The following is a 23,102-nucleotide window of genomic DNA, read 5'->3' as shown; positions in this document are numbered from 1 at the left end:
ATATGAGAACCAAAACACAACCATTCTTCAATATTCACATTTATTAGAATTTTAGGATACAGTTCAATAACTAAACAATATTTACAAAAATGCATCTATTAAGGGAAAGTGTGCATAAAAATGAATGTGGGTGAAAATAACAGGCAAAAAGGCATAATGTGATGAGAAATGGCTTGCAAAATGTGTACCTTTGTCAAAACTGCCTACAAAAATGTGTTTATTTTGAGAAATTCACACTAAAATGGTGGAGAATTTTCGTGAGGGCTTTTTTTTTTTAAAAAGCAGATTAACACACACCCTTTTTTTCCAGAGCCTTCTAGCATGTATGAAAAAGAGGGATTTATTTCCTCCTCCTTTTGTTGTTGTGACAATGCGTGATGTTTTGTGATATATTATGCATGCAGTTTTGCCATTTTTATTGATTTATATATAATTTCCCCAAGAGCTGTGTGTGGATGCCTGCTTGCTGGTCTTAAAACCCAAGCAGAGCTCACAGCTGTCTGCTGAACACAGCACATGAGCTTTTGTGGCCTCCTTAAGGGAAGGGAAGGTAGAGAAAGAAGAATCGATATCCCACTAGGACCACTCCCAACTGCGAACAGGAAAAAGAAAAGTGGCAGAAGATCTAGTTAGACTGTACCTCAGTGGGCTGATGTAGGGAAGATGGAATGTGTTTTTGGTGTACACAGCCCTATACAGCCTGGGCCCAGGAAACCTGAAAGATCATCTTACCCCTTATATACCCAGTCGATCACTGCCCTCTGCAGGTGAGGGCCTCCTGCAGATGCCATCTTATCAGGAGGTCCATTCCACACAACATAGGAAGCGGACCTTTAGTGTTGTGGCACCTACCCTTTGGAATTCCCTCCTGTGGAAGAAACAGAGCTTTGTGTTGTGTTTGAATCAGTAAGATCTGCTAGAGGCACTTTATTAAAATAAAGCAAAGCAAGCAGCTACTTGGAGTGAAATTCAGACAGGCATAAGTCCAAAAGTTCTCTGTCCCAAGCAGTTTTCAGCACATACTTAGAGTGTTTTTCAAAGCACACAGAAAGCTGCTTTTCATGTCATCGCACAAACATCTTCAGCTACTTGTGACTGAGCATCAGTGCTACGCACACGTTTATCTATTTGTGGTTAGAATGACAAGCATCGGCAGTTTCTCGGAACATTCTGTGACATCCTGTTAGAGCCATACAACAATGGAACCAATTACCTAGAGAGGTAGTGGGCTCTCCGACACTGGAGGCATTCAAGAGGCAGCTGGACAGCCATCTGTTAGGAATGCTTTGATTTGGATTCCTGCATTGAGCAGGAGGTTGGACTTGATGGCCTTAGAGGACCTTCCAACTCTACTATTCTATGATCTATGATATTCTCGTAACATATCCTTACAGCGTGTTTCAATGTCATTCTTCCCATCACCCCGTTCATACTTACAAGATCTGAACCAAAGTTTGAGGCCTACAGATTTTAATTCCACACGCCTCTTAAATATTAGACGGTCACCATCTCTGTTATCTTTTTGACACCTACTGAAGACCTTCCTCTTTCAACAATCCTATTAAGTAGAGACCTTATCCCAGTCTGCATCTGTGTTGGAACTGCTTTTTAAGATGTTTTTAAAGCTTTTTTTAAAAGGTGTTTTTAAAGATGTTTTGTTTTAATATATTTTAAAGTCTGTTTTTAAGATGTTTTAGAGTGTTTTCAGTGTTTTGTTTGATGCCCTGGATTTCTTCTGGGAGGATGGAGGAAGGACAGGATAGAAATTTGATTAATAATAATAATAATGTGAGCATGCAGGAGTAAAGCAAAAGGAGGAAGAGGTTTGTTTTTTGGGGAAAGGGAGTTAAGCCATTTTTAGCTGATCTTTACAGTATTCTTCAGATTGTGTCTAAGCATCACGATACACACATATGCTGCCTTTTATTTCTGAAAGAGATTTTAAACTATTTTAACATATGCCAGAATAGATTTACTCTGCTGCTTCCTCTGTAATAACAGATAATATAATTATTGTTGTTGTTGTTATGCATAAGCTCCCTATCATTTTTGCTACCCCATTTGCAGGTGGTGAAAATGGAAGGGGGTCTTCCATCCATTTTCTTGGAAGGCCTGCAAATTTTTTTGAAAGTCTTAGGCCCTTGCTTACCTTGTTGAGGCTAGTGGCAACTAGGGATAGAGGAGAAATGTAATTCAGTTTGCATTTAAAAACAAACCTATCCAATGAGCATTTTCTGAAACACAACCTTCCTTTGAAATTAGCACTTCTCTGAATTTTGCAATGCAGGTCTCCTGCCAAGTAATGTGTACAAAATATGTATACCAAGTCAAGGGTTCATCGAAATGCATATACAGTAATACCTTGCATTAACGTACTCAATGGGACCAGAGCGAGTACGTAAACCGAAAATGTCCTTAAAGTGAAGCACTACCTTTTAAAACTTTTTTTACCTCTCCTTCATGCGGAGCCTCAAAGCCCCGCGCTAAAGCCTCTGCTGCTGCGCTGCCGTGCCTCTCAGCTGATCGCGATGTGCCTCCCAGCTGATTTGCGGTGGCGCGATCGCATCTATTTCCACCACCACACGCTAAAGCCTCTGCTGCTGCGCTGCCGTGCCTCTCAGCTGATCGCGATGTGCCTCCCAGCTGATTTGTGGTGGCGCGATTGCGTCTATTTCCACCCCAATGCGCTAAAGCCTCTGCTGCTGTGCTGCATTTCTGGAGAAATACAGGCATATGGAGCATGTACGTTATAAAGAGGTGACGTTAAGTGAAGCAACGTTAAGCGGGGTATGCCTGTACTAGTGAAAATAATATACAAAAATGTATTATATTAGGGGAAATTGCTTTGCAAATGTGTGTATTGAGAAAAATTGCATACAAAAATGTGAATATCAGAAGAAATTTGCATTAAATATTGATTAGTGTTCATGAGGACTTTAACAAAAACAATCTCAAGCATGTATGGCAATGTGGAGAATTGAACTCAGTACTGGAAAAATGAAAAAAAATTGGGTTGACAGATTTGCCCATCCCTAGCAACAACAGATTCCTTTAATGTTTGTCTTTTTTTAAAAAAAGTATTTTTTCCCACACACCACTTCCTGGAGCATACCATTGTTTTCTCCAGAAGGCCTCTCATAGAGTCACAATGTAGCATCATTTCAGGGCATTTGATGTAGGAGGCTGCAAAAAATTATGACTGGAAGCCTCTGGCTACACAGAAAGCAGCACATTAAAAAAAAAAACCTGCCATTGCTAAAGTAAGGGATGGCACAGAACATTTGGTGAATTTTGCCTCCTTCCATTTCTTTTCACACTTACCCTCCAACCACAACCAGTTTTGAAGCTGGGAGTTCCAGAGAAAGAACTTTTACCTCAGTGGGTTGTATCCGACACTGCTGCTCCACTATTGCAGCAGACGTCTGCTTGCACAACTTGTGCAGGTTGCCTTTCCATCATCCCACAGCGGCATGTTCTTTTTTAGGGAGATAAAAATTCAAGCACCACCCATAGGCCTTCCTGGAAACTATTTTGGGCCTTAACAGGAGCTTCCTGGGTGGGGTGGAGCCGCCATGCTAGCTTCCAGGGAGGTGCATCGCAGCGGCTTTACAGAAGGAAGAGGGGGAGGAGCAAGGCAGCGGGGAAGCCAGTGTGGTACAAATGCAGTGACAGAGCCAATCTGCCACGCCGCCTCTTCATGCATTTGCACCATGCCACACCAACCTTCCTGCTGCCTCACCTCTCTTCTGTGCAATAAGCAACAGTGCTCCACCTAGCAGGAAGCTAGTGTAGCGATTCTGCTGTACCCGGTGAGCCACTTCTGCAGCGAAAATAAGGATAACCCACTCTTTGCCAGTATTAAGCCAATAAGTAAAAGGAACTTCAGTCTATCTACCATCCCCCTCTCCCCACAATTCATGAGGACTATAGCCTCTGCTCTCATTTCCTTTGCCCCTCAAGCCAGAGAATTTCCTTCTGCAAGAAGGGAGATGATCAAGATGCCAAATGCACACAGCAGACTACTCACCATCCATTGCCTCACATTTCATTCAGTTTTGGCACTCCCTCCCTCCGCCGCCCTGAATGCTATTCCCTGCCTTTCTCTCTCCCAGGCCGGACCCCCAGCAGGCATCATAGAGACAGGGGCCTGGGAAACAAGAGCAGCTCAGTGCCAATCCCCCCCCAAATAAGGACTGAAAACATCTCCTCAGAAGGTCTGTTGTGTCGTGTCAAAAATGTGTGTAGTCTGCAAAGTGATAACAGATTGATCAAGAAGGGCAGGAGAGACACAGGGACAGTCCACCTCAATAATAGTCACTAAAGAAGCAGACTCCCCATCTTCCTCTGATCTAAGAGCTGCTCACCTTAAAAGCCTGACAGAATTTTGGGGCCTGCCAGGTAGTAGCAGAGTTCTCAAAAAGACAGAAAAGCAACGGAAACCCTGGCTGAATAGCTGTAGATTGCGCAGTGGCCAGGTGAGCTGAACACTGATGTCATAATCCAGACAGCAGCCACACGGAGGGCATTTTTAGTCTCTTTCCTGAACTGCAGCTTTTGGCTAGCTTTAAAGTATATATTTCTTGAAAATGATAACAGCTAGAGTGTTGTTTTTTCCTCTTCCTATAGCTCTTGACCTAATAACTATTCGCAACAGGCCAAATGTGGAAATTTAGGAGAAATATCCAATATCCTTTGGGGATCTTTGTAGCAAATATTATCCAGATGTTCTCTGACTGCTCATTTTCTCTCTCCAAATATCCTCTGAATGTCAGATAGTCACAGTTGATACCCATTGATGTTTGATCTCAGTGTTTGATAGAGAAGTTCCCTTTTTTTTAAAAAAAGAAGAAGCACCATTTGTTCATCTAGCTTTACAGTATTCTTCATCTTCTGCACAGACATCACTGTCCACCAGTCTCCCCTGACCACAATTCCTGCCTTCGATTAGCAGTTCCCTCCCTGCCATTTTCCCATTGGATATCATGCCTTCCCACAGCCCTACTTCACCATGGAGAAGTAGCAGTTAAACGCTAAAGGCATATGTTGGGGGAAGAATGGGCCATAGCTCATAATGTAGAGCACACATTTTGCATGCAGAAGGTCCAAGGTTCAATCACTGTCATCTCCAGGGAAAGACCCTTCCTTGACTCCCTGGGGGGCCACTGCCAATCAGTGCAGGCAGTACTGAACTAGATGGGCCAAAAGGTCTAACTTGGTTTAAGGCAGCTTCCTATGTGTCTAGTTCTGCCCTTATCTGAAACATCTATAGGCATTTCAGTGAGACATGAGGTGTGCTAATATTCGCGATATCACTCTCTTTTGCACATCTGAACTGGCTGCCTGTGCATCTACCTGAGAATTTCTTTTCCCGTTCCTCTTGTTCTTTGATACAAATATTTGCACTCTTGTCACATGTAAGCTTGACCTGTCAAAGGTTGCTTCTTCACTCCTACCTGCACCCAGTTCTGCCCCATTTTTTTACCTCAAATTCCCACTGCTGTCCATTACCTGATTTGTCTGCCTTTACACCTCGCTACTCATCTAATTACTGCCATCGGACAGAAGTTAGCTTCGACCAAAGGAAAATAAATAATTATTTCAATTAGTCTCTGAGAAATTAGCCTGGAACTGGAATTAATTGCATTTGTAAGGGATCTATTAACTTGAATTGTACAAACTTCCACAATTCCCAAACAGCAACTAGGCTACTGTCTGCAGACGTGAAGCTCAGAAAACAGCCATACCCCGTTCCTGTAACAGAAGGAAACAAAGAGTTCTGTATTTGACAGTATAAAAGGACATCTCGTTCTATGCCTCCCATTTAATGGAACGTCCAGCAACAAAATGAAGCCTTTGAGAGCAGCTGACTGTCAAAATCCTCTACACAATCACATACACGAGCACACCACCACAATGGGGGGAAAAAACCCCTAGTATGACTAGGGCAGGGCTCTGGCTGCCACTCTGCATCCTGGAAGTTCAGTACTACCAGGGACTGTACAGCCTTTGCCAACCTGCTGCCCTCCAGATGTTTGGGGCTACAGCTTCCATCAGCCTCAGCCAGCACAGAGTTGTTCTTTAAAACATCTGGATGGCATCAGGTTGGTAAAAGTTGCAGAAGAGACACATTGTCTCCAGTAGAATCATTTGTTTATGTGTTTATTAGATGTCTTACCCACTCTTCACCATAAGGTCTCAGAGTGGGTTACAACAACAGTAAAATATAATTATACATCAAAACCATAAAACAAGTGTAAAAACAGTTCCCTCTAATAAAACAATTAAAAAGCATTTAAAAAGCAATGCAAACATTTTAAAACAATCCCACATATAAAAACAGTTAAAACTTGTGCCATTCTAGATGCAGATTGAGAAAACGATCTCCACTGTGGCTACTGAGCTTTTATTATATGTTCTGCATCAGACAGGCTTGCATGGGATCAGGGTGTACTTCATGTACCCTGGGCCTAGGACACGACGTAAGAAGAGCCCCACTGGATCAGGCCAAAGGCTCATCTAGCCCAGCATTTTGTTCTCACAGTGACCAACCAGATGCTGATGGGAAGTTTGCAAGCAGAAACTGAGCAATCCCAGCTACTGGTATTCTGTATTGGACATACCTAACACGACCCACAGTATATAACTTGAGGTTGTTTGCGTACCTCTACAGGCCCTGCTTGTGTGAGGCATTCACTTCTTGTGAGCAGGAATTGATCCTATGGGCATAGTCTAGGCACATGCGTGGGCATGCAGGTGTAGGCTGGGTATACCTCCACGTTATGCTTGACAGGTATGTGCAAGCCTTAAGTCTTCTTTCTGCACCACATGTAGGGTTTTGGTACTAGAGCCATGTGTGAGCTGACTTCAAGTTTCTGTGAACCCAAGATTCTGTCACCTGATTGGTCACTAATTAGAATTATTTCTGTTTTCCTACCTGGTTCTGTTGGTCCAACAAAAATCACTTACTGGCTGTTGTCTAATTGTTCCATTTCTTTCTCTGCTTAAGACCTTCATGTGGCATCATTGTGCATTATTGTTCTCAAAAATTCTTTCTAGACTGACTCTTCTTTCTACCTTTCCTTCTTGATCTTTAAATTACTGTTCTGTACTGCCCCTGACCATCAAATCCTATCATTTCCAAATTTCATTATCTCTGGTAAGCAAACAAAAGCTTTTAAAATTTATGGCAGAGGCTGTTTAAAGGCATTGCAGAGGTAGAGGAACATCTGTTTCAACCAACCTATCCGCATTTGGGATATTCAAGAGACTGAAGAATTAACAGGATCTTTGTTTGCAAGGCAAACTGAAAGCATGGGAGGGTGACCTTGACTGGAGCTTCAGTGGCGGGAGAGAGATTAAAGTTCCCCTATGCCCTACACTAGAGTCCTGGGACAGATTAAGCCCCTGCATTGGTAATTTTTGGGAGGAAACCCTGCACGCAAGGGAAGAATACACAGTTAAGGTCATGTGTAGTTTGGTCCTTAGATGATGTTCTTCAGTATAGCAGTTGCAGTATGCTCCTCTACATCATTAGCCCAAGAATCATGGATTATGAAGAACATTAGCCTTATAACCTTCTTGGCATGCAGTGTTTGCTTAAGCTGACAACTACCAGCACTTGGGGGCTGTGAATCACAAACCACTTAGCCTGGTGTTGTTGGACTAGGTCAGCTTTAGTCACATTCCTATTAATTGCTGAAATCACTTTGCATAGAATTTTAAGCTTGCAAAACGCGGCTCTGTCCGTATTTTGTCAATTTTTGCAAAACACCTGTAAGTAATGTGCTAACTAGGGATGGGAAGATCTGTTAGTGTTGGTTCTCTCAGTTGCTCAGGTTTCCAATCTCAAATTCAGTTCTCCACATTTCTGCAGCAATTTGCATTTTTTGTAAAAAAAAAAACCCCGCATGAAAATTCTCCAGCTTTTTAGTGCTAATTTCTCCTAATAAACACATTTTTGTAGGTAGTTTTCACTAATGTACATATTTCTGCAAGCAGGTTCTTATCATATAATGCATTTCTGTACATTTACACTCATACACTCATTTTTATGCATACTTTCCCCTAATACGCATTTTTGTAAACATCGGTTGGTTGGTGAACTGTATTGCAAAATTTGAATAAATGCAAATCTTCAAGGTTGTCTGTGTTTCAGTTCTCATATTGTTTCAGAAAGTGCGGATTTGATAGATTCAGCTTGAAATGCAAACTGAATTGAATTTCTCGCCCATCCCTAGTGCCAGCAAGTCTCGTTTCGCAGATGGGGATATGATTTAAGATGATTTGGTTTGAGGACAGCTTTCCATGGCCAGGTGGGCATTTGAAAGCACAACTTCTCATTCCAAGCTAACATTCATATACACATATAAGGTGTGTTCAGGCATTCATTTGCACACATGAAGGCTCAAAGTGTGGACAGGGCAGGGGTGCGCATGCAAGCTCTGATCCTAATGTCCTTATGCATGTCACCACCATCCCCTTTGTTCCCAACCTTCCTCATACTGTGTGGGATGGGCCTGCAGAGCGCTTCTATTCACATTCTCTTGAGTGCAAGTAGAATCTTCCATGCAATTGGGCACCCTGCCCCTATCCACACTTTGACCCGTAGTATGTTCAGGTGAATGCCTGGACACACCTCCGATGAACATGTATAGATGCACAGAATTCCAGTGGCAAGTCCCGTCTCTTACTGCATTTGTATGTGTATTTATTTGTATGTCTGAAACATGTCTATATGCATAGCCAGGGACTGTGCTTTTTACAGGGTCCTCAAATGCATGTATGAGTGAAGTTTGTTGGGGGCATTGTACACATATAGGAGCATTGCAACTATGCATACAAATGTGTATACAGTAGGTGTGGGGCTGGCCACCATGATCCTGTTCTCCCCCCCCCATACACACACACAGAGGAATTTCTGAACAGTGACATTGGCTAACCACGAAGTAGACTTCCACTTAACTAGTGTAGGGAAATACAGCTCTACCTCAAAAAATCTGTTATTGTGGGTTGTATCCAACATAAGCTAGCAGAAGCATTTCTGCTTATGCAAGTCTTGGCATTTGAATTCAATGCAGCTCCTTGTGCTCCTCAAAAATGCCTCCTGTGAGTTGGGGGACCACCTGGAACAGTATTGGAGATGACACAGAAGGCTGCAATTGGGGGGGGGGATTGGTAACAATGGGCCACCTCATCTTGTGCTTGCAGAACATGTCCACTAGTGCAAAGCCACCACTGGATCATGTAAAACATTGATTTACAGTGTAATATTATTTATTATGTCACAGAATTGCACATTAATTGAGCAGAGTACAATTCGGCACTCTGAATTAACTGGTTTATGGAACATATTCTGTTCATCAGTTGATTGGACTGTGCTTCCTAAGGTATCCATCAATTGAAAAACTCAATAACAGAGATCATTTTATATCCCCAAGGGCTCTTATAGCAGAATCCCGCTAGTGGGGAACTTGCTGGTTTCTAGTTTGCATCTCCTGAAGAAATTCTTTATACCTTAGATGTATTAATAATGGATTAGTTCACTTTCACCGCTCTACAGTTCTTTAAGAAATCTTATGTTTTGAGTTATGTTCCCATTCTTCTTATCAAAGAAGGTCTGGTAGTTAAGAAAACACAGATATATACAAATCTCCCCTGAGGCATTAACCAACTCATTTCACTGGTTCCAGATTTATGTGCCAGTTGGAATGCAGGTATCAATTGGATTATGCACTTCTCCGAATTATGTGCACAAGATGGCAGATTTTACAGGGAAAATGCACTGAAAAGCATATACGATGATGCACTTTAAGGGAAGAACGTGCATAAGATATATCCCAAATGTATATGAAGTGCATACTTTAACGAAACATGCATACAATCTAAATGAGGGGGGGTTGTGCATTTTTAAAAATCAATCTGCAAAAGGCAGAACAAAACAGACCTATGACTGAGTGCATGAAAAATTAGCATAGAATGGAAACAAATTGATCACTCCATCCCTACAGTAGGGCCCCACTTTACAGCCCTTCGCTTTACAGCGATTCACTAATACAGCGGTCTCAGTTAGACGCAATTAGACTAAAGCCCCACTCATACGGCTCTTGTTCCACTTTTACAGCAGTTTTCGGGCATAATGCGCCATTCTATTTAATGGGTTCTGCTTTACAGCGGTTTTTGCTTTACAGAGGGGGTCTGGAACATAACCCGCTGTATGAGTGGGGCCCTACTGTACTTTTAGCTTCCCTCAAAATCCCTCTGATATTTTGCTGAGGTTGCTTAACTTCCATATTCACCTCAAACTTGTTTTAGATGAAATTTGGTTGCAACTTAGAGATGGGCAGATGTCCCCTGCTCCAAGAAACATCACAGGTTTTTTCACTGCTTTTTCATTCCTTTGGATTTCTTCAGATGTTTCATCGAAGATCGGTGGGTGGGGTACTTTGGAAGGGTTGTAGCACATGTTGTAATTTGCTTGTCTTATTAATATAAAAAAGTATTGAACATTTTTGTGATTGTGTTCACTTTCTTGTTCATTTTCTTCAAATGATGCCAATTTATCTAAATTAGGAGCATGTGTAAACTTCATGATTATATCTGTTTCTGCCTTGCCAACTTGACATCACATGGTTTGGACCATAGGTCAGTAGAAGAATGCATGATTTTGCATACAAAAGTCCCACACATGGTTTCCTGCATCTTTGGGGCAGACTAGGAAGGATCCCTCTCTGAAACCCTGGAGAGCTGATGCCAATGTATGTAGACAACAATGAGCTAGATGAACCAATGGCCTGATTCAGTATGAGGCAGCTTCCTATGTTCCTGTTCACATAATCAAATGTGTAATAATTATACAGCCACAAAAGTGGCTGTATACTATAGCCAGTGTGGATTTTTCACATTCCATCATGTTAAATTGAAAATATCTCCAATGCCATTCTGCTGCTTCCCATAAACTCAATTCAAAACAAAATCTTACAAAACTTATAGCCCTGAACTCAGAAGCGCTTGCTTAACAACCTTCTACATTTTCATGGTGATACACAAAACACTGAGATATAATCCAGACTTTAAAGTCTGGAGAGAAGAGTACAAAAATTCACACCCTCTGTCAGAGGTCTCATAATTTGTTGAAATTAATTAAAAATCAGCCATGTTCACAGAGTACCTACAATACTATTGCTGACCCTTGCCCCATACTCTGACCTTCATCTTCCACAGTTTAAAAGGTTTTTTAAATATGCATGGCAGATTTTTAATTAATTTAAGAAAATTAATGTTGTAGTCTATGATAGCGAAGGCATGCCCAGTAAAGACCAACTGTCAGAGTTCTAAACACCAGACCAAAAACTGTTTGGCTTGGCTAATCAGGGTCAGCTTTGGTTTACATTTGGGTGGGAGACTACAGCATAAAAAGGTGGGGTAAACCCTGAAAAATAATGATACTGTTAACAATGCTTTTATTTTGGAAAGGAAAGGAACGGGCTTTCCCTCTGCCCAGTGCCCACCTACCCAATCTCCTCCCCTCCCTTGCCCTATCCTTCCCCTCTCCCTTGCCCTATCCTTCCCCTCTCCCTTCCTCCTTACCCTACCCTACCCTACCCTTCCTCCCTTCCTGCCCCCACATGCTCCCTCCCTGTCCCTCCCCCAGGTTGTTTTTTACATATCCTAAGCATGATTACTGTCAGGCCCAGGATGTGACTCAGGAACCAGACCAACGGCTGTAGTTAATTTGTGTTTTATTAGGGTAATGTCCAAACAAAGACTGCGTTTTCTCATGAAGCAATACAGGGATACAGGTCCTGTGGCATTGGGAGAAAGTTGACAGAGCAAGGGACTTCTTCCCGCCTGTTCTTTAAGAAGGGGCCAAACGGGCGCGCAATCTTTCGCTCCTCCTTAACTGCCCCTCAGGTACTGCCCGTCTTTCCCCCCTTCTCTCCTGTCTTTTCAGCTGTCTGCATGTGCGCGGTGAGGGGGGAAGCATCACCCCCTCCTCTTCTGAAGTTTCCGATTCCAGGATGGGGGATAGGGGAGGGGCTGATGGTAAACTGCCTCCCCGCTTTTTGGCTGTGAGCAGCCCTCCCTCTTTCCCCTCTTGCTCTGAGCCTGAAAGAGGGGGAGGCGTGAGAATGTCCAGGGAAGGCTCAGGCTCCCTGTCGCTAAGCGACCTTATCACTGGCAGTTCCTCTGCTTCATCTTCGCTCCAAAGGGGGGAAGTTCCTCCCCCTTCCCTCTGCCATCCATCCGAATACTCTTCTCCCAACTCTCCGGGATCCAGCTCCCCGGGATTGGGACCCCAGCTCTGCCAACACCATCCCCCCTCCCAGGCTGTGCCCCCCTCCCCTTGTCTGGCTTGGGACGGTGGGGAAAACGTTGATGGAAAAGTTTTACCAATTCTGGAGCATGCACATCAGCTGCATCTTCCCATGATCTGTCAGCCACCCCACAGCCTTTCCAGTGGATCAAGTACTGCAGCTTGTGGCGTCTGATCCTGGAATCTAAGATCTCCTCAACTTCAAACTCAAGCTGCTCATTTACCAGCAGTGGAGCTCCGGGAGGTTCCTCTGGCCGTAACTCACTGGGAGGGGCGGCTTTCGTTAAGAGGGATCGATGGAACACAGGATGTATTTTAAACGTGTCAGGCAGCTTCAGTCGGTACGCCACGGGATTGATTTGAGTTTCTATTTCTTTTCTTTTTTTAATAATTTTTATTCAAATTTTTCAAAAAACAAACAAAACAAAATCAAAAAAACATAACAATACAACAAAAAATAAAAATAAAATGGTTGACTTCCGATTTGTCGCAGATCAGCTATACGTATATAATATACATCAAACCTGTCCCTTAATATATACATACAGAATCCCTTTTCTCCATAGACTGTCTTAATTAGTCGTCAAATCCCAGTATCATCATTTTATTTTGATCTTTCAACAAAAAGTCTAAGAGAGGCATCCATTCCTTAAGAAATGTATCTGTCGATTTTTCTCTAAGTAAACATGTCAATTTATCCATTTCTACTAAGTCCATTAATTTCAATAGCCATTCTTCCATTGTTGGTGTTGATTCCATTTTCCACTTTTGTGCATATAATAATCTTGCTGCCGTAATCATATATAATAGTATTCTTCCATATTTCTTTTCTATTTGTTTATCCATAAAACCCAATAAGAAAAATTCTGTTTTTGACTGAATATTTATCTTTAGAATTTTTTGCATCGTCCTACCTATCTGTGCCCAAAATGATTTTGCCTTTTTACACAGCCACCACATATGATAAAATGATCCTTCTTGTTGTTTACATTTCCAACAAACATTAGAAACATTACTATACATTTTTGACAACTTTTCTGGAGTCATGTACCAACGGTACATCATGTTATAAAAATTTTCTTTAAGATTATAGCATAGTGTAAATTTCAAGCCTTTTTTCCACATATTTTCCCATTGATCCATTTGTATGTTATAACCAAAAATTTTTGCCCACTTTACCATACACTCTTTTACTTGTTCTTCCTCCATATCCATTTTCAGTAAGAGTTTATACATTTTCGCAATTATATTTTCATCATTTGTACACAATCCTATTTCAAAATCAGATTTACTTATTTCAAACCCATACATTTTCTTGTCCATTTTATATCTTTCTAACAATTGTAAATAAGCAAACCATTGAAAACTATATCCTTCCTTTATCAGTTTTTCTTTCTCTTTCATTAAATATTCTCCATGTACATTTTCTAATAGTTCTTGATAAGTTAACCATTTCTCTTTTCCAGCCATTTCTCTTCTGTAAAACGCTTCTTGACTTGAAACACATAGTGGTATTTTCGAATAAAACCTTGGTTTATATCTATTCCATATTTTCAACAGAGGACGTCTTATAAAATGATTATTAAAGTCTACATTTACTTTTACTTTGTCATACCATAGATATCCATGCCATCCCCACTTCAAATTATGTCCCTCCAAATCCAATAGTCTTTTATTCCTCAATAAGATCCATTCCTTTATCCAGACTAGACAGCAGGCAGCAAAATAAAGTCTCAAATTTGGTAATCCCAGTCCTCCTCTTTCTTTGGCATCTTGTAGTAGTTTAAATTTAACTCTTGGTTTTTTTCCTTGCCATACAAATTTAGAGATATCTTTTTGCCATGGTTTAAAAGGTAAATCAGAGGATATTACAGGTATTGTTTGAAACAAAAACATCATTCTCGGTAGTACATTCATTTTTATCACAGATATTCTACCCATTAATGACAGTTGTAGTTTATCCCATTTTAGCAAATCTTTCTTAATCTCTGTCCATAATTTTTCATAATTATTATGAAACAACTTTGAATTTTTATTTGTCATAATGATACCTAAATATTTCAACTTTTTCTCTATTGTAAAATCTATCTTGTCCATTAACTCTTTCTGTTCCCTTAAAGTTAAATTTTTCACCAACATCTTTGTTTTTTGATTGTTGATCTTAAATCCTGCTAACGGTCCAAATTCTTTTAATTTATCCATCAATACATTAATTCCTTCCAAAGGATTTTCTAGTACAATTATCAAATCATCAGCAAATGCTCTCAATTTATATTCTTCTTTTTTTATCTTTAATCCCGAAATTCTTTTATCTTGCCTTATATCTCTAAGCAGCACTTCTAAGACCAGAATAAATAAAAGGGGAGATAAAGGACATCCCTGTCTTGTACCCTTTTGTATTTCACATGAATCCGTTAAATCTCCGTTAACAATTATCTGGGCCTTCTGAGATGTATAAATCGATCTAATCCATTTTATAAAATTGTCTCCAAAATCCATTTGCTCCAAAACCTGAAACATAAATTTCCAATTCAAATTATCAAATGCTTTTTCAGCATCTAAAAAAATCAAGGCTGCTTGTTTATCATTTCGTTGTTCTAAATATTCCAAGACATTCAAGACATTCCTGACGTTATCACGTAATTGTCTTTTAGGTAAAAACCCTGATTGATCTTCCTGAATAAATTGTTGCAATATTATTTTCAATCTTTCTGCCAAGATCATTGTAAAAATTTTATAGTCATTGTTCAATAGAGATATTGGTCGATAGTTTTTTGTTTTAGTTAAATCTTGCTCCTCTTTAGGTATTAATGTTATGTTAGCATTTTTCCAACTATCCGGTATCTTTCCCTCTTGCAAAATAAGATTCATTGTAGACTGTAAAGGTAATAAGAGTTCTTCCTCCAAACATTTATAATACATTGCAGATAACCCATCTGGTCCTGGTGCCTTTCCTAATTTAATCTTGTTTATAGCTTCAGATATCTCTCTTGACGTAATAAGGCCATTGATAGCTTGTCTCTGAAAGTCTGTAATTTTAGGCAAATTCTGTTTAGATATATACTCTTCTATTTTTTCAGATGGAATTTCCTGACATTTATACAATGTTGAATAATATTGATGAAAAATCTTTTTAATTTTTACATTATCTGTCAACGTCTCATCTCCTTCTTGTATCTTTAAAATAATATTTTTTTGACGTTCTTTTCTTAATTTATATGCTAACCATTTCCCAGGTTTATTTGCAAATTCAAAAGTCCTTTGTTTAGCAAAATTTAATTTTCTTTCAATTTCTCTAACTGTCAGCATTGATACTTGCTTCTGTAACATTTTAATTTGATTTACAATAGAGACTTTAGTTGGATTCTTTTTCAATTCTTCCTCTTTTTGTTTTATTTCTTCCAAAATTAATTGCATTTTCTGTTGTTTCTTTTTTTTAAATTCAGAGTTACATTTAATAAAATATCCCCTCATAAATGCCTTACTTGTATCCCAAACGATATTTTCACTTGTTCCTTTATGTAGGTTATGTTCAAAAAACTCTTTTAATTTCTTCTTACATTCTTGTACTACTTTGTCATTCTGTAATAAAGATTCATTTAGTCTCCATCTAAATCCAAGATTTTTTTTTTAAAGTTAATATCACAGGATTATGATCCAAAAAAGTTTTTGGTAATATATCCATTTTAAAAATATCCTTCGCTAAAATTTTAGACATCCAAATCATATCAATCCTCGAGAATGTTTTATGTCTTTCTGAAAAATAAGTAAATTCCTTTGCATTGTCATTTATATTTCTCCAGGTATCCACTAATTCTAAATGTTCCATCAGTTCAAAGCAAATCTTCGGTAATTTACCCTGTGTCTCTTTGATATTTTTTTCAGAAAGCCTATCAATTTTTGGTGAGATTACCCCATTCCAATCACCCATGACACACCAATGATCATATGAAAACTCTGACAATTTTTCCATAAGTCCTGTGTAAAACCTTGTTTCCCGGAAGTGAGTGCTCAGCTGGTGACTGTCTCTGAGAGATCTCTGTCTCAGAGGAAGCTTTTTTCAGGTTAAAAGCCAGTTAAAAGGAAACTTTGACTGGCTTAAATGTTCTCCAAGGTATAGGAGAACCGATCAGATTTTCCACAAGACTTCGTTGAGCTGTCAGCAGCTGGAATTGATCAGGAAATCCCTGAGATAAGAAGGCATGCCGAGTGGCTGAAGACGGAGTCAGGATTTCCATGCAAGCTGTACTGAAAAAAAGCGAAGCGTTTTTTTTTCTTCTTAAAAAACGTCCTTAACCAGCGAGCCTACTTCTGTCTAAATCTTATCATTCGGCTTAAATTACTACAATAAAAGGGATTTGTTTACGAATCAGCAACTGAGAAACCTGGGTGAGTCATACTTTTTCTCTTTTAAATATAATTAAGGAAGAAAGAAAATGTAAACAACTTATATACTTTTTCTACGACAAAAAGCTGGCCTGAATTTGGAGTTTTAAAGTTTAAAAACGGATGAGAGGTAATTATTATTTGATGGAAATATATTTTGGACTATTTTTCTCCTTGGACTATTTCTTTTTGGATGAATCTGCTGCTCATATATGTTATTAAACGTTTGGTGTTGGGAACCAGAATTGTTTTGCATTCTTGGACGTAGATAAGAACTGTGCTGTGCTGGCTGGACTACAATAACAGGCCTGGAATATTAACTCTTTTGTTGGTGGAGGAAAAAAAAAAGAAATAGACTGCCTCTAGGTTTTGGAACAGTGATTAATAACAGAAATTAAAGGCTTCTCTTGAAAATGACAACTAAAAGAGCAACTAAGGCCCAGGAGAGAAGAGGTTCTACTGAACCACAAGAAGGGGCTATACCCCCAGATATGTTTCAAAAAATAATGGAAGGGATTAATGATATAAAACAGGAAATGAAAACTGAACTGGCAGATATAAAAGACTATATTAAAACACAAGTGGATGAGATTAAAGGGACAATTGGGCAAATAAAGGAGGATGCAAAAAACACTAAAGAAAAGGTACAAATCTTGGAGAATAGAACAGATATATTAAATCTGGAATTAGAAAAAAACTTGGACTATATGGCTGTGACTGACATGAGAAATAAAGAACATTGTTTGAGATTCCGTGCAATCCCTGAGGAAACAGGTGAAGACATCAGAGATAAAATTGTTAATGCTCTAGCAAAATTTCTGGATTTGAATGAAGATAGGATGGAATTTGAAATAGACAAAGTGTATAGAATTAATTCCAGATATGCAACAATGAATAAAATTCCAAGAGATGTACTTGTTCATTTCATAAAGAAGACGACCAGAGATATGGTATTACAACAACACTTTAAAAATACCTTTAAAATTGATGGTAAGGAAATACTGGTGATGAAAGAAATTCCTACTAGACTTTTACGTAAGAGAAAAGAATATGCTTTCCTTACAGAGAAACTTAAGCAACGCAAAATTCAATTTAGATGGGATGTTCCAGAAGGAATGATCTTTACATTCAGACAACAGAAATATAGATTAAATACTGTTCAAAAAGCAAGGGACTTCTTGAGAAAAATTTTAAAACTTAAAGATATGGACATAATTCCTGGGGAACAAAGTCAACAAAGATATGCAGAGGAAGGGAAGGAAGATGATGGATTAAAAGGAGCATCAGGCACATTTTAAAATACACGCTTAAAGATGGATTACAAATATCTAACTTGGAATATAAATGGAGCTAATACGGCGCAGAAGAGAAAGAAAGTGTTTCATTATTTGAAAAAATTAAAATTGGATATAATTTGTTTACAAGAAACTCATATTAAGAAGAAAGATTCCAAATATTTGATTTGTAAAAATTTGGGTGAAGAATTTATTTCGGCTGGACCAAAAAAAAAAATGGAGTTGTTCTCTACATTAACCCACAATTGCTTCCTAAATTGGTATTACTGGATGATAGTGGTAGATTTGTGGGGGTTGAAATTACTCTACAGGGTACAAACATTTTGATAGTGGGTATTTATGCCCCTAATGAAGATTTGAGTTTCTATTTCGAAAGGACCCACCCTCTTGTCTTGTAATTTTCTACATTTGCCCGGCATCTGGAGGAAGTGGGTGGACAGCCATACCTGGTCTCCCGGTTGAAGGGGGGGGTCCTCCTTCCTGTGCAGGTCAGCAACTCGCTTGTACTCCGTTTTGGCTTCGTTTAACTGCTGTTTCAGTGTCTGTTGTGCCGCTTGCAATTCCTTAAGGAAGTTCTCAGCTGCCGGTACCAGCATTCCTTCTGAGCTGCTTGGAAAGTCTTTAGGATGGAATCCATAATTAGCGAAGAACGGGGTTTGTTGAGTGCTGGAGTGCAGAGAATTGTTGTAGGCAAACTCTGCAAAATGCAAATATGATACCCAGTCAGTCTGTTGATAGGACACATAACTTCATAAATATCTTTCCAAAACGGCATTCAAGCGTTCCGTCTGCCCATCTGTCTGGGGGTGATGGGTGGAGGAGAGTTTTAATTCCGTCTGCAACTGTTTCCACATTGCTCTCCAAAATTTGGCTGTGAACTGAGTTCCTCGGTCTGAGACTACGCTGTTTGGCAATCCATGCAGCCGGTAGACTTCTTTTATGAATAACTTGGCCGTTTCTTTAGCCTCTAAGGCCCCTGCACAAGGAAGAAAGTGTGCCATTTTGGTAAGTAGATCCACCACTAAGATGGCTGTCATTCCTTGGGACTTGGGTAGATCAGTTATAAAATCCATGGAGAGGTCCTTCCAGGGTTCGTGTGGGACAGGCAACGGTTGTAACAGTCCTGCTGGTGTCCCTGTTTGTGTTTTTGTCCGCAGACAGACAGAGCAGGACTTTACATAACTCTCAATATCCCGACGCATTTTAGGCCACCAGAAGTCCTTGGCCACGTTCTGAATGGTCTTGTAAATCCCAAAGTGTCCCGCTGTGATGGAATCATGACACTGGCATAGGATTCTGAGCCTTAATTCCCCTTCTGGCACATATCTGGCGGTTTTGAACCATAACAGTCCATTCTCCAGTGAAAGGTTACTTCTGAGTCTTGACCTTGTCCCGTCTCCTGCTGATATTTTAGCATGTCTGCATCTTCTTGTTGTGCCTTTTTGCGTTCCTCTTCCCATGAAGGCTGGCATACTCCCAATGTTAATTTCTCTGGCGGGATTACGTACTGAGGCTGGTCCTCGGATTCACTTTCTTTGTATTGTGGCTGTCTGGATAAGGCATCCGCTCTCTGGTTTTTGGCTTGGGCATGGTAAGTAATCTGGAAGTTAAACCTAGTGAAGAACTGGGACCATCTTATCTGTCTCTGGTTCAGCTTTCTGGCAGTTTGGAGGCTTTCAAGATTCTTGTGGTCGGAGCGCACTTCAATTCGATGAGAGGTCCCCTCTAGGTATTGTCTCCAGTTTTCTAAAGAGTCCTTGATGGCCAGCAGCTCCTTCTCCCAAACTGTGTAGTTCTTCTCTGCAGGCTTTAACTTCCGAGAGAAGTACGCACAGGGGTGCAGCTCCTTCCCTTCTTGGTCTAATTGTAGCAGGACCCCCCGATGGCAAAATCTGAAGCATCTGCTTCCACTACGAAAGGGCGGTTCGGATCAGCAAAGCACAGAATGGGCTCAGTAGCAAACCTTCTCTTCAGCTCCTCAAAGGCCTCGGTGGCGTTCTCTGTCCATTGAAACTTCTTCTTCCCCCTTAAACAGTCAGTCAGAGGAGCTGTTAATTTGGAAAACCCTGGAATGAACTTTCTGTAATAATTGGCAAACCCCAAAAAACATTGTACATCCTTTTTGGTGACAGGTTGGCCCCAGTCCAATATGCAGCTTACTTTCCCTGGGTCCATCTCCACGCCTTCTGCTGAGATTCGATATCCAAGGAAGTCTAGAGACTTGAGGTCAAATCCACATTTCTCTAATTTAGCATACAGGTGATTTTCTCTCAGTCTCTTCAACACCGTCTTCACATGCTGGTCGTGGTCTTCCTGGTTCTTTGAGAACACCAGGATATCATCTAAGTAACAGATTACATACGTGTCCAACAAGTCTCTAAACACGTTGTTCATGAATTTTTGAAAAATTCCTGGACTTCCACAAAGCCCGAACGGCATGACCAGGTATTCATACTGTCCGTAAGCGGTCAAGAATCCTGTTTTCCATTCATCTCCCTCCTTCATTCTGATCAGATTGTACGCTCCTCTCAAATCCAACTTCGTGAAGATTTTTGCAGAGCGCAGTCGGTCCAGCAACTCTGAGATCAGGGGCAGCGGGTAGCTGTTGGGGATGGTGATCTGGTTCAATGCGCGATAGTCGTTACAGGGTCTGAGTTCCCCCCCCTTCTTTTTCACAAACAATAGTGGCGCTCCAGCAGGGGATTGTGAGGGGCGTATGAATCCTCGCCTCAGGTTTTTATCCAGGAATTCCTTCAGGGCCTCCCTCTCATTCTCTGTGAAAGAGTAGATTCTCCCTGATGGGATGCTGGCTCCTGGCACTAGGTCAATCGCATAGTCGTAAGGGCAGTGGGGGGGTAAAGTCTCTGCCTCTTTTTCATCAAACACATCTTTGAATTCTTCATACTTTGGCGGCAGGGTCACTTGCTCGATCTCTTGCACTGCCCCCGCTAAGGTGTTCTTGATTCCTTCAGGTTGACAGTTCTCCTGGCAATACTGTGAGGTGAACCACACCACTGCCTCCTTCCAACTTATTTTGGGTTCATGCTTTGCTAGCCAGGGCATTCCCAGAATCACCTCAAAGTTTGAGAGATCTGACACGTATAGCGAAATGAACTCTTCGTGCCCAGGGATTTGAAGTTTCACTTCCTCCGTGGCTTGTGTCACCCCTCCTGACTTCAGGGGTCTCCCATCGATAGTCTCCACAGCTAGGGGAGCGTCCAGTTTCCACCGGGAAATCCCATGAAGCTTGACTAACTTTGCATCAATAAAATTTGTGGAGGCTCCACTGTCAATTAAGGCAGTGGAATTAAACACCACTCCTCTGGAAGTTGTAATCCGAATAGGCAAGACCAACACCCCCTTTGAGGGAGGTTGGGTCATTGGGGGGCCTTTATACAACGCTGCCCCCAGTCCACCGGCCTGCACTTGGACTGGATGTTCTAGTTTCCCGACGGCTCGGCTTTCCCCCCTTTCAGTCCACAGTCTCTGGCCACATGGCCCGGCTTTGAACAATAAAAGCATAAACGTTCCCGGCGTCGTCTTTCCTTTTCTTCTTCCGACAGTCTTGGCCTAGCTCCTCCCTGTCCCTCAGTTGCATTTCCTGCCATCCCTGCAGTGGGAAGGGTCTTGTTGCGGGATGCCGAGGCTGAGTATCTCGGGACCTCCTGCTTCCTTTCCAGGCACCTTCCTTCCATCCGGTGATCTATCTGTAGGCATAGCCGGATGAGCCCTGGTAGGTCAGCGGGGGGGGAGGTCCTGGCCAACTCATCCAGGATTTCAGCATTTAATCCACTCCAGTACATAAACATCAGGGCAGCGTCATTGTAACCAGTTTCCTGGGACAGAATTTTAAAAGCGTTAGTGTACTCGGAAACAGTCCCTTTAGCTTGCTTCAGAGCGCCTAGTTGCCGCGCTACTGTTTCAGCCCTTTGCGGGTCTTGAAACATCTCGGTCATCTCCTGTATAAATCCTCTGTACCTTCCTAAGACAGTATCCTTTCTCACGAGATACGGAGTCACCCATTTTGCAGCTTCTCCCTCCAGGAGGCTAATCACGAAAGCTACTTTAGCCCCATCGTCTGGAAATTCTGTGTGCCTGACGTCCAGATATAACTCACATTGAGCCACGAAAGTTGCCAACTGATCACTTTGTCCCGCGTATTTTGGGGGCAATCCAATGGGAACCTTTACTACGGCAGCTGGAGGGGCTGTTCGCATCTGGTCTATCGTGGCCTTCAAGGTCTGATTATCCGTCTTCAGCGCCTTGACTGCTGCTAGCAGGGCTTGAACATCCATCTGCAAATCAGCTACCTTAGTCCTCAAGAGTTCCACTTCTTCCATCTCAGAAGTGGGGTTCGTCCCCCCCGCTGCTCCCTTTGACATCTTGTCCCAGTCAAGTGAAGAGAGCGTTGAGGGTGATTTAGGTGGCTCTGTCAAGCTGTCAGGCCCAGGATGTGACTCAGGAACCAGACCAACGGCTGTAGTTAATTCGTGTTTTATTAGGGTAATGTCCAAACAAAGACTGCGTTTTCTCATGAAGCAATACAGGGATACAGGTCCTGCGGCATTGGGAGAAAGTTGACAGAGCAAGGGACTTCTTCCCGCCTGTTCTTTAAGAAGGGGCCAAACGGGTGCACAATCTTTCGCTCCTCCTTAACTGCCCCTCAGGTACTGCCCGCCTTCCCCCCCTTCTCTCCTGTCTTTTCAGCTGTCTGCATGTGCGCGGTGAGGGGGGAAGCATCACCCCCTCCTCTTCTGAAGTTTCCGATTCCAGGATGGGGGATAGGGGAGGGGCTGGTGATAAACTGCCTCCCCACTTTTTGGCTGTGAGCAGCCCTCCCTCTTTCCCCTCTTGCTCTGAGCCTGAAAGAGGGGGAGGTGTGAGAATGTCCAGGGAGGGCTCAGGCTCCCCGTCGCTAAGCGACCTTATCACTGGCAGTTCCTCTGTTTCGTCTTCGCTCCAAAGGGGGGAAGTTCCTCCCCCTTCCCTCTGCCATCCATCCGAATACTCTTCTCCCAACTCTCCAGGATCCAGCTCCCCGGGATTGGGACCCCAGCTCTGCCTTCCGACAATTACACAGGAGTAAATCCCACTGAACTCAATAAGCA

The sequence above is a fragment of the Rhineura floridana genome, chromosome 5 (assembly GCF_030035675.1).
Source record: "Rhineura floridana isolate rRhiFlo1 chromosome 5, rRhiFlo1.hap2, whole genome shotgun sequence".
Taxonomy (NCBI): Eukaryota; Metazoa; Chordata; class Lepidosauria; order Squamata; family Rhineuridae; genus Rhineura; species Rhineura floridana.
Note: the sequence above shows the minus strand (reverse complement) of the source record.